Source organism: Callospermophilus lateralis, chromosome 7 (genome assembly GCF_048772815.1).
Source record: "Callospermophilus lateralis isolate mCalLat2 chromosome 7, mCalLat2.hap1, whole genome shotgun sequence".
Classification (NCBI taxonomy): Eukaryota; Metazoa; Chordata; class Mammalia; order Rodentia; family Sciuridae; genus Callospermophilus; species Callospermophilus lateralis.
The window spans coordinates 55088096-55100905 of NC_135311.1; the positions used below are offsets into that span (position 1 = coordinate 55088096).

At 40.4% G+C, this 12810-nt stretch overlaps 1 pseudogene; it reads left to right on the top strand.

Moving 5' to 3' along the window:
* The first annotated feature begins 406 nt into the window (after nucleotides 1-406).
* Nucleotides 407-8167, top strand: LOC143404283 (protein arginine N-methyltransferase 6-like; annotated as a pseudogene).
* Nucleotides 8168-12810: the final 4643 nt, after the last annotated feature.

Here is a 12810-nt window from a genome sequence, read left to right on the forward strand (position 1 = left end):
GGGTGGAGGCATTCCCGCCAAGGCCTGCCAGCGGGGCCCCTGGCCTCGCCCCTGGGCGCAGCTCCCGGCTCCAGCCCTGGATCTGGGCGGAGCTAAGGGGGCGGCGCCCGCCTGTGCAGTCCGCTCGCTGGCGCCTGGCTCTCACAATGTTAAAGAAGTTTAAGTTTAAAGGGGACTGCGAGCTGAGGAGCTCTCTCCTGTACCCTACGTCAATGGGGTAATCTTCTGCAAGATGGGGCTGCTGGAAGGCAGCAGCTTCACCCCGGAGTCCTCCAGGTAAGGCGCCCTCCGGGTCTCCTGCTCCTCCTGAGCTGCCACGCCCCCTGCGCAGCCTTGGCTGTTTCATGGACAGCATCCCTTCCCTTGGCCCCTTCGTTCCAGCCCTGCAGCCAGTCTCCTGAGCTCGATGTCCTCCAGGGACCGGTCTGAAACCAGTCAGGAATGTATGGATCAGCGCAAAGTGCTTCGCAAATGGGTTTATCTAGACTGGCCTTGGCTTCTGCGTTCCTGGCTCCGAATGGTTCCTGGTGACAGCTCTTTCCTCTCAATTCTCTAGGAATAGGGGAGATGGCCAAAGGGAGAGAGAGGATGCCTCTTGTTTTCCTTAAGAATCATCAAGTGCTTCTTACAAAGTGGAATTGGAGCTGTTGTTTAAAAAAAAAATGACCCCAGCTGAGTTCCAAGAATCTGCTCTGAACAGCCTGTTCTTGGTGTCACTCTTCTTTCTGGTGGGCTAGAAGGGATTTTGCATGCCCAGATTGAGGCTGAGGTAGGCCAGGTCAGCCTTAATTTAAGGCAAGTGTTCCTAGCAGATGAGGCAACAGTCCATGAGACTGTGGATTGCACCTCCAGCTCCAAGCTAATGCTCATCAAATTACCTGTCTTGAAGAGACCACTGTGAGTCTCAATGTGGGGGACTTAGAACCAGGAGGGAAGGCCAAATTCTGTGCTCATTTTGAAATGAGCCTCTCCCTGTGTGCCCTGTACACTCTCTAGGAGAGACATTAGTAGAATGCAGCCAGGTGTGGCAATGTTCCTTGAGTAATTTCAGGGTTATTCACAGATTGATAGATTTGCCTTAGGTTGTTTTTTTCTTTTCAAGAAAATAGAAAACAAAAAAAAAGTTTATAACTGAATTTTTGAGTTCTTGAGGTCAAGGAGAAGGGTTAATAATCTTTGTTTAACTCACATTTAGTGGTCACAAACTTTATTTTTACACTAAAACTATTGTACTTTCTTTTTTATTTGTCATCCCATTAAAATTGTAAAGGAAATAATGTCAATGGATTGTGGAATTGAAGCCAGAAAATTGTCCCTTGTGGCAATATTGAAGTCTATGGGAACCCAATAATGTCTGGTTGGATAAACCAAAGGATGTGTTAAGCACTATTGATTCTCAAAATTAACAAATAGTCCACTGAGGATAATTTTAAAAAGTAAATTTTGGTAAAAAATCTGAGGATACTCAGCTAATTAATTATAGTACATATTTTTTAGCACACCTTGTAAGAGAATACTGAAATATTATAATATTTCAAATAATATATATGTATGTGTGTGAGAGTGAGTGTGTGTGTGTGTGTGTGTGTGTGTGTAATACTAGCTCCCAAGGTAGGGAAAAGCCTATATCAATTCTGAATGTACTGTAGGTGAAAGTGACAGTCTTGTTTTGCTGCTAGGTTCTACCCCCTGCCTGGAACAGTTAGGTGAATACTCCAGGCCCAATGGTGACACCTGGTGGTCAGGACACTTGTTGGCTACCTTCTTAATTCAGTTATTTAGTCATTGCAGGCAAACATGTCCACTAGGCTTTTTGAATATATATATATATTTGTACCAGGGCTTGTACTCCGGAGTACTGGACCACTGAGCTACATCCCCAGCCCTATTTTGTATTTTATATTTATAGACAGGGTCTGGCTGAATTGCTTAGCGCCTCACCATTGCTGAGGCTGGCTTTGAACTCACAATCCTCCTGAAATATACTATCCTATTTAATTCTCAAAGCAAGCCTAGGGATCCACATTTTGTGAATAAATGATTCAAAGTCCCCACAGATGATATATGTAATGCTGAGATTCTGATACAGGTGTAACGTCAAACAGGGTGATGCCAGATAAAGGGAAAAGTTTGTTCTGTGCTGAAGAGTTTCTAAATAGGCAGCTTCCTAATGGTTTTAAGGCGCAGTGGGTATCATTTGATTTGTCCTCTGCAAGACTTGGAAATGAAAAACTCTCCTGTGATAAGCTTCACCCTTTCTCTTCCAACTAAAATCTGGCTTTAATCAAGGTAAACACAGGTAAGCATATTGCTTGATTTTTTTTGTCTCTTTTTTTATCTTTTAGGCTGAACAGAGAATGAGAAAAGTCTGATTATTAATTTATTCCCCCCTTCTTCCTCAATTCTTTTAAAAATTTTAATTTTTTTTTCCAGAATATTATGTAGTTGGAATTGAACAATTTGGAGCCCTTTCAGACTGGTGTCTTTTGCTTACTAATGTGCATCTAAGCTTCCTCCATGACTTTTCATGGCTTCCTAACTTTTTTTGTTTTTTAGTGCTTAATAATATTCTGTTATCTAGAATTCAATTCATTTGTTTTCATCAGAACATCTTGATTGCTTCCAAGTTTGGGCAGTTATGAATAAAGAAGCTACAAACATGCATAGTTAGGGTTTTATATGGATATGTTTTCAATTCACTGGATTAAATACCAGAGAACATGACTTCTGGACCACATGGTAAAAATGTTGTCCACGCTTTATAAAGGTGAATGGTTCACTGGAGGCCAATAATTAATATTCTGTTTTGTAAACATGTAACTTAAGCTCAAAAAAATTAAATGACTTACCCAAGTATTACACTAGTAATAAATGATAGAGCAGGTCTAAACTTTGGGTTTTCTCCCTACTGGTCCAAGACTTTTTACTGTCTTATGTGGCTTCCTCATTACATGACAGAGAAAAAAGTTTAGATTTCTTACCCAGAGGTCTAAGTCTAAAATTATCACACAGCTCAAAAAAGACTGCAGTAATGTCATACCTAGAACTGGGTGGGGAAAATGTACAAGCTAGAAAAGTATAATATTTTAAGACCTTCAAGAGTGATGAGGATATTAAAGTTTCAAATAAATCCAAGAGTTTTATTTATATTTAAAACTTGTTAAGTCAATAGTGAAATAGCAACTTATAAGAGGGATTAAAATACTTACAAATCCCATATCCTATAGCATTTAATATCCAGAGTTGGGCTGGGTTTGTGGATCAGTGGTAGGGCACTTGCCTAGCATGTGTGAGGCACTGGGTTAGATTTTCAGCACCACATAGAAAAATAAATAAAATAAAGCTTTATGTCCAATTATAACTAAAATATTTTTTTAAAAATACCCAAAGTAATGGGCTGGGGTTGTAGCTCAGCGGTAGAGTGCTTGCCTATCATGTGTGAGGCCCTGCAACACATAAAAATAAATAAGTAAAATTAAGGTATGTGTCGAACTACAACTAAAAAATAAATATTTTTTTTAAAAAAAATCCAAAGTAAATAAAGAACTCCTTCAACTCAAAAATAATAAAATTTGATTAAAAAATGGGCAAAGGATTTCTCCAAAGAAGTTGCACAAATGACCAATAAGTACAAGATATACAGCATCACTTATTATTAGGGAAATGAAAATCAAAACTACAATTAAGAACCACCTCACACCCATTAGGATTGGCTACTATTCAAAAATAATAATAATAACAAGTGTTGACAAGGGAATGGAAAAATAGGAACCTTCTTGTGTTGTTGGTTGGGTAATTTAAAATAGTGCAGCCACTATGGAAAACAGTATGGCAGTTGATGAAGAAACTTAATAAGCAATTCCACTTTGGGGTATAAGTACCCAAAAGAATTGATAACAAAAACCAAACAGGTATTTGGACACCCATGTTCATAGCATTATTTGCAGTAGCCAAAGGTGTAAGTATTTAAGTGTTTATCAAAGTTTGAATGAATAAACAAAATTTCGCATACACACATACAGTAGAATAGTATTCATCCTTAAAAAGGAAGGGAATTCTGATACATCATTAATGACATTTAAGGATATGATGCTATATGAACTAAGGACAAATACTGTGTAATTCTACTTAATATTAGTTAATCTGACCCAGAGTAATAAGATTCGTAGAGAAAGAAAGTTAGATTGGTGATTGCCAGGGAATGAATAGTGGAATAGGGAGTTGCTTAATGGAAATGGAGTTTTGGTTTTGTAAGATAAAGAGTTCTGAAGATTGGGCACACAACCTCGTGACTTTAATTAAGCCACTGATCTGAACTGTACACTTAAAAATGGTTGTGATGGAGAGTGTTATGTGTATTTTACCATTAATTTAAAAAAATGAGTAAATATTTTGACCAAGCCCCATATTTTTATAAGGCTAAGCTAATTACTTACGTGTTATTATATTCAAGTAAACTACATGAGTGTTAAAAATAATTTTCTTTAATACTCTATTTTTGATGAGTCCAGTCAGTCACTCTACTAACTAATATGATTTAGTAAACATATAGCTTAGGATTTTACAGTGATTATTTTTTATTTGACATGTTTGGAAAGTTCCTCCATCATAGTATAACTGTTTAACTCTGAGGCATTGCCAAGTTGTTTTTCAAGAGGCTGCACTAGGAAATTGTTTCTTGACAGAAAGCATCAGTGCAAGCAAATGTGCTTCAGGTTGGCTGGGTTCTGGGGCCTCAGGGTTCTACAAAATTTAGATTTCAATCCAAGATCATGGTAAAACCTGTGAAGTTCAATGCCAGGACTGTGATGGTACAAGAGGGGAACATGGAAGGTGCCTACAGGACCCTCAGCAGAATCCTCACCATGGATTGGCACTGAGGACATGAAGCTATAGTGGTGCTGTGATGTGCCCGGCCTCCTGTGAAGACAGGAAAACTGTGAAACTGCTGGTGGATCTGCAAAGTGAAAATGGCTCCAAAAATCAATTTCTTTTTTATCACTCCCCAGTACGGACACTGGAACCCAGGAGCATTCTACCTCTGAACTGCATCCCTAGCCCTTTTTACAAACTTTATTTGGAGACAGGGTCTTGCTAAGCTGCCCAGGTTGCCCTCAAATTTGCAATCTTCATGCCTCAGCTTCCTGAGTAGTTGGGATTATAGGAAGATCAAGGTCAATTTCTGGGTTTTTGTTTTGTTTTGTTTTGTTTTGTACTCGGGATTGAACTCAGGTGCGCTCAACCACCAAGTCTCATCCCCAGCCTTTTTTTTTTTTGTTGTTGTTTGTTTTTTTTTTTTTTTTTGTATTTTATTTAGAGACAGGGTCTCACTGAGTTGCTTAGCCCCTTGCTTTTGCTGAGGCTGAATTTGAATTTGCAATCCTCCTGCCTCAGCCTCCCAGGCTGGTGGGATTACAGGCATGTGCCACAGCACCAGGTGGAAGGTCAATTTCTTGATGTAAAATAATCAGGCAGATCTGTGGCAGAGCTGCTTAAGCCTGTGGATAGAGATCCATATGTTTATTTTTTGTCTCCACATCTTTTTTTTTTCTATTTTCTGTTACCTGTCCTTACAATACACTCAATCAGGTATGTGCAGCAAGGCCTGCAAATATAGACACCACCCATTAGTCAGTGGTGGACCTTTCTTACTAAGTAAAAAAGAAACAGTCCAAAAGTACTCTAGGAGTAGAGTGGAGGTTGCCAGGGATTGGGAGTTATCTTTATTAAGGGTGAAAATTTGCGATTTGCCAAGATGAAAATGTTCTGAAGATGGTTGGTGGTGATGGTTGTACAAATGTGAATGTACTCAATGCCATGAAACTGTAGAATTCTAGTTAAATATTAACTTTTGTGAGTATTTTACTAATATATATATATATATATATATATATATATGTGTGTGTGTGTGTGTGTGTGTGTGTGTGTGTATGTATGTGTGTGTTAAATAAATCTGATTCAGAAAGTCAAGGTTGAATGTTTTCTCTCATAGAAGGAAGCTTGACCAAAGAAAGGGGGAAAAGTGGGGGAGGAATCCTGTGAAAATAGAAGGGAGATCAGTGGAGCAAGGGATGGGGAGGGAGGAGGAATGGGAAAGGAGAGGAACTATGGAATGAAATTGACCAAATTATGCTATGTACATGTGAATGCACCACAGTGAATTTGACTTTTATGTTTATAAATAAAGAACTAAATTTTAAAATTATAAATAAATAAAAGGAAGACCATTAGAGTAGAAGGGAAATAGGAGGAGGGAGAAGGAGAGGAAAAGGGGAAGTACTGGGGACTGAAGTAGAGCAAATTTTATTCCATGATATATAATTATGTCAAAATAAGCCCCACTATTATGTGTAACTATAATATACTAACAAAACATTCAGAAGTAAAAACATATGCTGTGTTGCTAAAGATTTACTACTGATATACCACTCTTTAAAATGCCTTTTTAATTGATTTTTTAATATGACAGCATAATACATTACAATTACACTTACAGAGCACAGTTTTCATATCTCTTGTTGGATATAAAATATATTTACACCAATTTGTGTTTTCATACACGTACTTTGGATAATGATATGCAAACATAAGTCAAATGTTATTCAAGTCAAAATGTCTGACTTTCTGTCATCTCATTTTTCCCTTTTTTGGTTGAATCCTATCACTCCTATTTCAAAACTTAGCTCACAGACCACTTTTTCTAAGTAGTGTTTTCTAATTTCTCAGCTAGAATTAACAGTTCCATTTTTTTCTTTGAACTTATATTTAACCAGTAAGGAGAAAGAGCATATGACTCAGTAAATCCCAAAGGTATATAGCTAGAGAAATAAAAATAAAATGTTCATATAGAAACTTGCACATGAATTTTATATGGCATTATTCATAAGAGCCAAAACTATGTAAATGACCCCAGGATCTGTCAACTGAATAAAATGTGGTATATCCATAAAAGGGAATATTATTTGGCAATAAAAAGAAATGAAGTACTGATGCATGCTGAACTGTAGGTGAAACCTGAAAACATCATGTTAAGAAGCCAATCACAAAATACCACATATTGTATGATTTCATTTATATGAAATATCTGGAGAGTCAGGGGGTGGCGGCAAAGGAGGGGAGAGAACTGAAGAAGAAGATGGCGGGGAGCAGGAGGTAGCCTTGCCATTATCCCGACCCCAGAGGACTAAAAGCAAGCAAGCAGGACCACCTGTACTAGGAGTGCTACAGGGACATATGGGGAGGAGAGGATCTCCAACTGTGTCCTCACCAATGCCTACCATCTCAGCATCCTGCAGAACTGGGCAGGTCTGCGAGGCAAGACCTTGTTGGAGGTGGGCGCAGGCACCGATATTTTGAGCATATTTTGTGCCCAGGCTGGTAGCACCATTTGGCAAGAGGCCCGAAAGGTAGGGCGGCTCAACAGGCTGGAGGACCAAGTGCATGTCCTGCAGGGTCCGGTTGAGAAGGTGGAGTTGCCAGAGCAGGTGGATGCCATCGTGAGCGAGTGAATGGGCTATGGACTTCTGCATGAGTCCATGCTGAGATCTGTGCTGCACGTACAGACCCAGTGGCTGAGGGAGGGCGGTATTCTCCTACTGGCTTCCACTGAACTCTTTGTAGCCCCCATCAGAGACCAGAAGTTGGAGTGGCGCCTAGGCTTTTGGAGCCAGTTGAATCAGCACTAAGGCATGGACATGAGTTGCCTAGAGAGTTTCGCCACAAGCTGCCTCATGAGCCACTTGGAGATCTTGGTGCAGGCTCTGTTCAGCCAGGATGTGTGGGCCTGGCTGCAGCACTTTGCTCAGCTCCAGCTGGCCTGTGCCATCCTGGGGCTGGAGCTGGAGGCAAGGTGTGTGGGCGCTTCCGCTACAGCTGTTATGACTGGGCGCCCATGCCTGGTTTGACCTTTTGGTTCCAGGTGACCTTCCCTGGAGGAGATTCGGAGAAACCCCTGGTGCTGTCCATCTCGCCTTTCCACCTGGCCACACACTAGAAGCAGGCACTCTTCTACCTAAAGGAGACTGTACAAGTGGAGCAAGGCAGGGTCATTTCAGCAGAGATCACGCTGCTGCCCTCCCAGGACAACCCTCTTCACCTGCGCTTTCTGCTGTGCTAGAAAATGGGCGACAAGGAGGAAAAGACCAAAGACTTTCCCATGGGGGACTGAGCGTTGCTTTTTCTCCCAGCCACCTCCCAAGGCAGCCTGGCCTGTTTGGGAGAGGCCTAGGGAGGTCAGAGGAGAAAGGGAGATCCCATGTGCAAGTAGGGGACTATCTATCTTTTCCCTCATGGCTCTTCGGGAGGGAGAGTGACTTCAGTCTTCATTAGAGGAGATTCTTCTGGCAATTTATAAAGCGATCTCCTCAACCACGGATACAGCATGCTTATTGATAGGCTTTTAAGCCTTAAAAGCACGTGGTAACAAGCACTTGTATTTTCATTTCTTTTCTTTCATGCAGAAAAAAAAAAGGATGGATAAAATGTCAGTTTATGGTAGCTCCATGCACAAACTAAACACCTCACACCTTATCTAAGTCTGCAGCTGGGAAAAGGGTATAAGAGTTCAGTTCCACTTCAGAAGTTTCCACTATAACTTAACCTCTCCAGAGCCTTAATTTCTGTGTCTGAATTCCCTCCATTGCTAGATGCCTGTAGGCTATGGTATTTGTTCCTCATTGTTTTCTAAATACAACTCATTACTGGTAATTAAGGGGTGGAGATGTGGAAGTAGTTTATATAGCCCAGTTCCTACTACTTTTATTGGTTGCTAAAGTTTATGAACACATGGAAATGGTATATAATTATATAGCATACCTAAGAATTTCAAAATACCATATATAGGAGAAAAAAGTCTGAAAAACTGCGAAGTAGCATGGATTTTAAAAATTCTTATTACTATTAACACTGAACCAAGAAAACATCTTATTGTGTTCCATAATATTGGAGTAATTATGAAACAGGCTGATAGAGAAGGTTTCTGGACCTAAACCCAGGCCTTATTCATTACCATGGGTACATTATTTAAGCTTACCAAAATAAGGAAAATACATTCCCAGCTAGAAAAGTGTAGTCAATTTAAACATGTGGAGGGATTAAATGACTTGGCCTATTTACATCTAGTGAAAGTTCCTTTCATTTCTTTTTTAACCTTTTTTTTTTTTTTTTTTTTTTTTTTTTTTTTTTTTTTTTTAGATCACCCAAATGTGAAAGTTGTGAATTTGGAAAAAATGGGTTGTAATGAAGTGGGAGTCATGTTGTCCAATTCATTCCACTGATGTTTCCCTCCTTATCTCTATGGCAAATAAAACATTTGCATTCCTATTATTTTTAGAGATTAAGTAAGATTTGTGTGCTGTTTATGAGTTGTAATGCTTTTTGCCTTTTTAATGTAAGTTCTTAAGTGTTACAAACCCTTCAGAACATAGCTTCAGGGCAATTCAAAGGACTAAAGGTATGGTTTTTGCATATTAGTAGCTTTTATATGCTAATAGAAAAAGTGTGGAAATTGTGTTCTTAAGTTCTCTAGCATTTTATTTATTGTAACTTGCATTTTCTTCTCTTTTATTCATTGCATATTAAAGTATTTAAGTCTAAAAAATAAAAATAAAAGAAATATCTGGAAAAAAGCAAAATCTTAGAAACAAATGGTAGATAAATTGTTGTCACTTGAGTCTGAGGGGTGGGAGGGAGGGAGGTACAGAATGACTACTAATGAGTGCAAGCTTTCTTTTGGAGGTAACAAAAATGTTCTAAAATTGATTATGGTTATTTCACATACTGAATATACTAAAAACCATTAAAAAACATCTTTTAAATAGATAAATTGAATATTATGTGAATTATATCAAAAAAGTTGTTTTAAAAAACAAGTGTTTTCGGACTAATTCCCATCAGGCACAATCTAATCCCTTGGACAAGTGCATTCTTTTATTTAACAAATACCTGTTGAATATCTACTAGATACTGTTTCAGGAATTAAACTACTTGTTATTTCTTGCTTTTTTTAATACTATGAAATTATTTTTCTTGGTGTTTATTCTCCTATCTGTACAATGTATAAAGATTTTATTATTCTGATTTATCTTGATTTCCATAATCTATATAGTGGCTATTATTTTTATTAAGTTTAGTTTTTTAGGATCAGATTATGTATCTAAATTCTATTAGAAATTTTTAACTTGTATGGCAGTTTATACTCAAGAGCAAATGTTATCATGTGTCATGTTAGCCGGTGAGTTTTATGTTTATTATTGCTACCAATATATCCATTATGGATTGAATAAAAGAATTTCTTTTTTTCTGTGGTGATTCTCAGCATTGTCCTCCAGCCTCTGTCTTAGGGTTTAGGGAATAAAGTTCTTCAGGGTTGACATTTCCCACTTTTGACAGATTTGCTAAGACATGAACAGAACCATGAAGGAATATTGAAAACATAGTGTCCAGCAAGGGAGCACAGAATGTTTTGGGATATAGTGAGGGACAAGACTGGAAAGTGTATTGAGAGTTAGATTTTGTGTGAATGAACATAAAAATTGGGCTTACTTCTGTTAGGTGCAGAACAGGCTGAGTAAGCTGTCTGCAGGGCATGCCAAACAAAGTTAGCTGCAGGATGACCTGGCCTCTCAAACCCTCTGTCTGGTTCTTTATCACCTGTTTGCTTCAAGCCCAAATGCCCAAGGCCCAGCTCAAGGCTGAGCGCTTTGCCCCCCCTGCTCAAGGCTGAACACTCAGCCTGCCACTCAAGGCCAAACACTTAACCCACTTGTGCCAACAAGGCAGCTTGCAGACCCAGAGACCCCATTAGATTTGGGCTATAAAAATTCCCTCCTGTCGGGCCCCTCTCTCTCTCTCTTGCTCTCTCTCTTGCTTTCTTTGTCTCTCTCTTGCTCTCTCTCTCTCTCTCTCTCTCTCTCTCTCTCTCTCTCTCTTCTCTTCTCTTCTCTTTCTTTCTTTTCTCCTCTGTTGCACTGCTGTAATAAAGATCTCTTGGTTGCTCTGAGTGTTGTGGTCACTTTCCTTTCATTGGTGTCGAATCCCGGGAGAGGGTTAAAACCCACTTTTGGGTCCCTCTTCTTTCAGAAGTGCCACTCACAGGACAGCCTGAACCCATTTTCTCAAACATCAGAACTCCATCCACCGGTGCCTTTGATTGGTGAGTTTCCCCTTCCAGGAGTCCTAAACCCAATTGTGGTGTCAGGAGAATTTGACCGTTGATTGTCCAGCAAACCTCTTTACTGACCTGCAGGGAGGAAAACACCCCACCACAGCCTTTAAGGCCATGGTGACCCTCAGGGACTCCTTTCTTAGGAAGATTAGACTCTTGGGTTCAAAATTATTCCCCTTCCCAGCTGGAAGTTTACCAGCATAGGCTTTGTAGGTCTCCCTCAAAGGTCTGTGTAACCTCCAGAGACACATAACAGAGAACCAAACATCACACCCCACCCAGACAATCACGGTTTCGGTGGCTCTCATAAAGTCCTAGTCCTCACCTTCAAGACTGGGCTGCTAGAGAGATCCTTACCCTCCCCTTCCTCTCTCTTCCCCTGTCTCTCTCTTTCCCCTCTTTCAGGTCCTGGGATTATCTGGCCTCTCCAGGAGGGGTTCTGAAAAGCCTTGGCCAAGGTCTCCCACGGCTCCGGCTCTATCCAGGATGAGAGCTTCCACTGTCAGGATTCGGTGATAACCAATCTCTGCAGCTCAAACCTGCCACTAAGGCACTCCTGATTTTTGGCTGTAGCGGGGATGCCCCTTTTGCCAATAAATCAGTTTCCTCCTCCTCTCTTATACTATCTTTGCATCTCCTTCCCTCTCCCTTATACTACGTTTGTGTCTCCTTCCTTCTCCCCTATACTACTTTGCATACTCTTCCCTTCTCCTTATACTACGTTTGCGACGTGGGTAATGTGTCCTCTCTGCCGGTCGACTTTCCCCTACAATGCCTCTTGGATAACCTCAAAACCCTCTCCTTGACACCAGACATCAAACCCCAAAAAACTGATCAAATATAGCATCCAGGCCTGGCCAACTTATCCCTTAAACAACCAAAGCAGATGGCTCCCTTTTGGATTTTTGGATCCCTCCATTCTAAGGGATTTCTACAATTACTGTGAGCATTCGAAAAAATGAGTAAAGATCACTTTCTTCTTGCTCCGTTCCAATCCTGCTCTCTGCACCTCTACAAATTCTTCCAGCTTGCAAATCAACTCCCCCAACCATCGATACCCAACTTTCTCCTCCTCCGCACTCATCCACTACTTTTGACCCTGCTAATGAACCTCCATCCTATCGCCTGGCTAGAATAAGTCCTCACCCTCAGCCATCTGCCCCAGACTCTCCTTCATCACGCCCACCTCAGTAACATGCTTTCTCCCCTCCAATTACTAGATCCGAAATGTATATCACCACCCTTCCTCAGACTATTGCCCCCTTGCTGAGGTAGCAGTTACTGAAGGAATCCCTCCACCCATTCACCCCTCTCTTCTCCTGTCAGTGCCCACACCTAGTCCCACCAGGTCCTCTTACCAGCTAACCCAAAGCTCAAACCAGCTGAGGAGAGCCCTCAGACCTCTATCCAAGATCTGGTGAAAATGGCCTTTAAAGTTGCTTTGTCATCATTAAAAACAGGTTACTAAGAATTAAAGTCCCTTACAGGCTTTTTGAGATATTCACTCCCATCTTCCCCTCTGTTCTACCTGTTCTACTGCTCAAGTTTTCCTTGATAGGGAAAATCCCAAACCCGTTTCCCATTATTCTTTTACATCTTCTTCTTCATTCTTAGATCCACTGGAGCTGCTCTCAGCCCCACTTTCC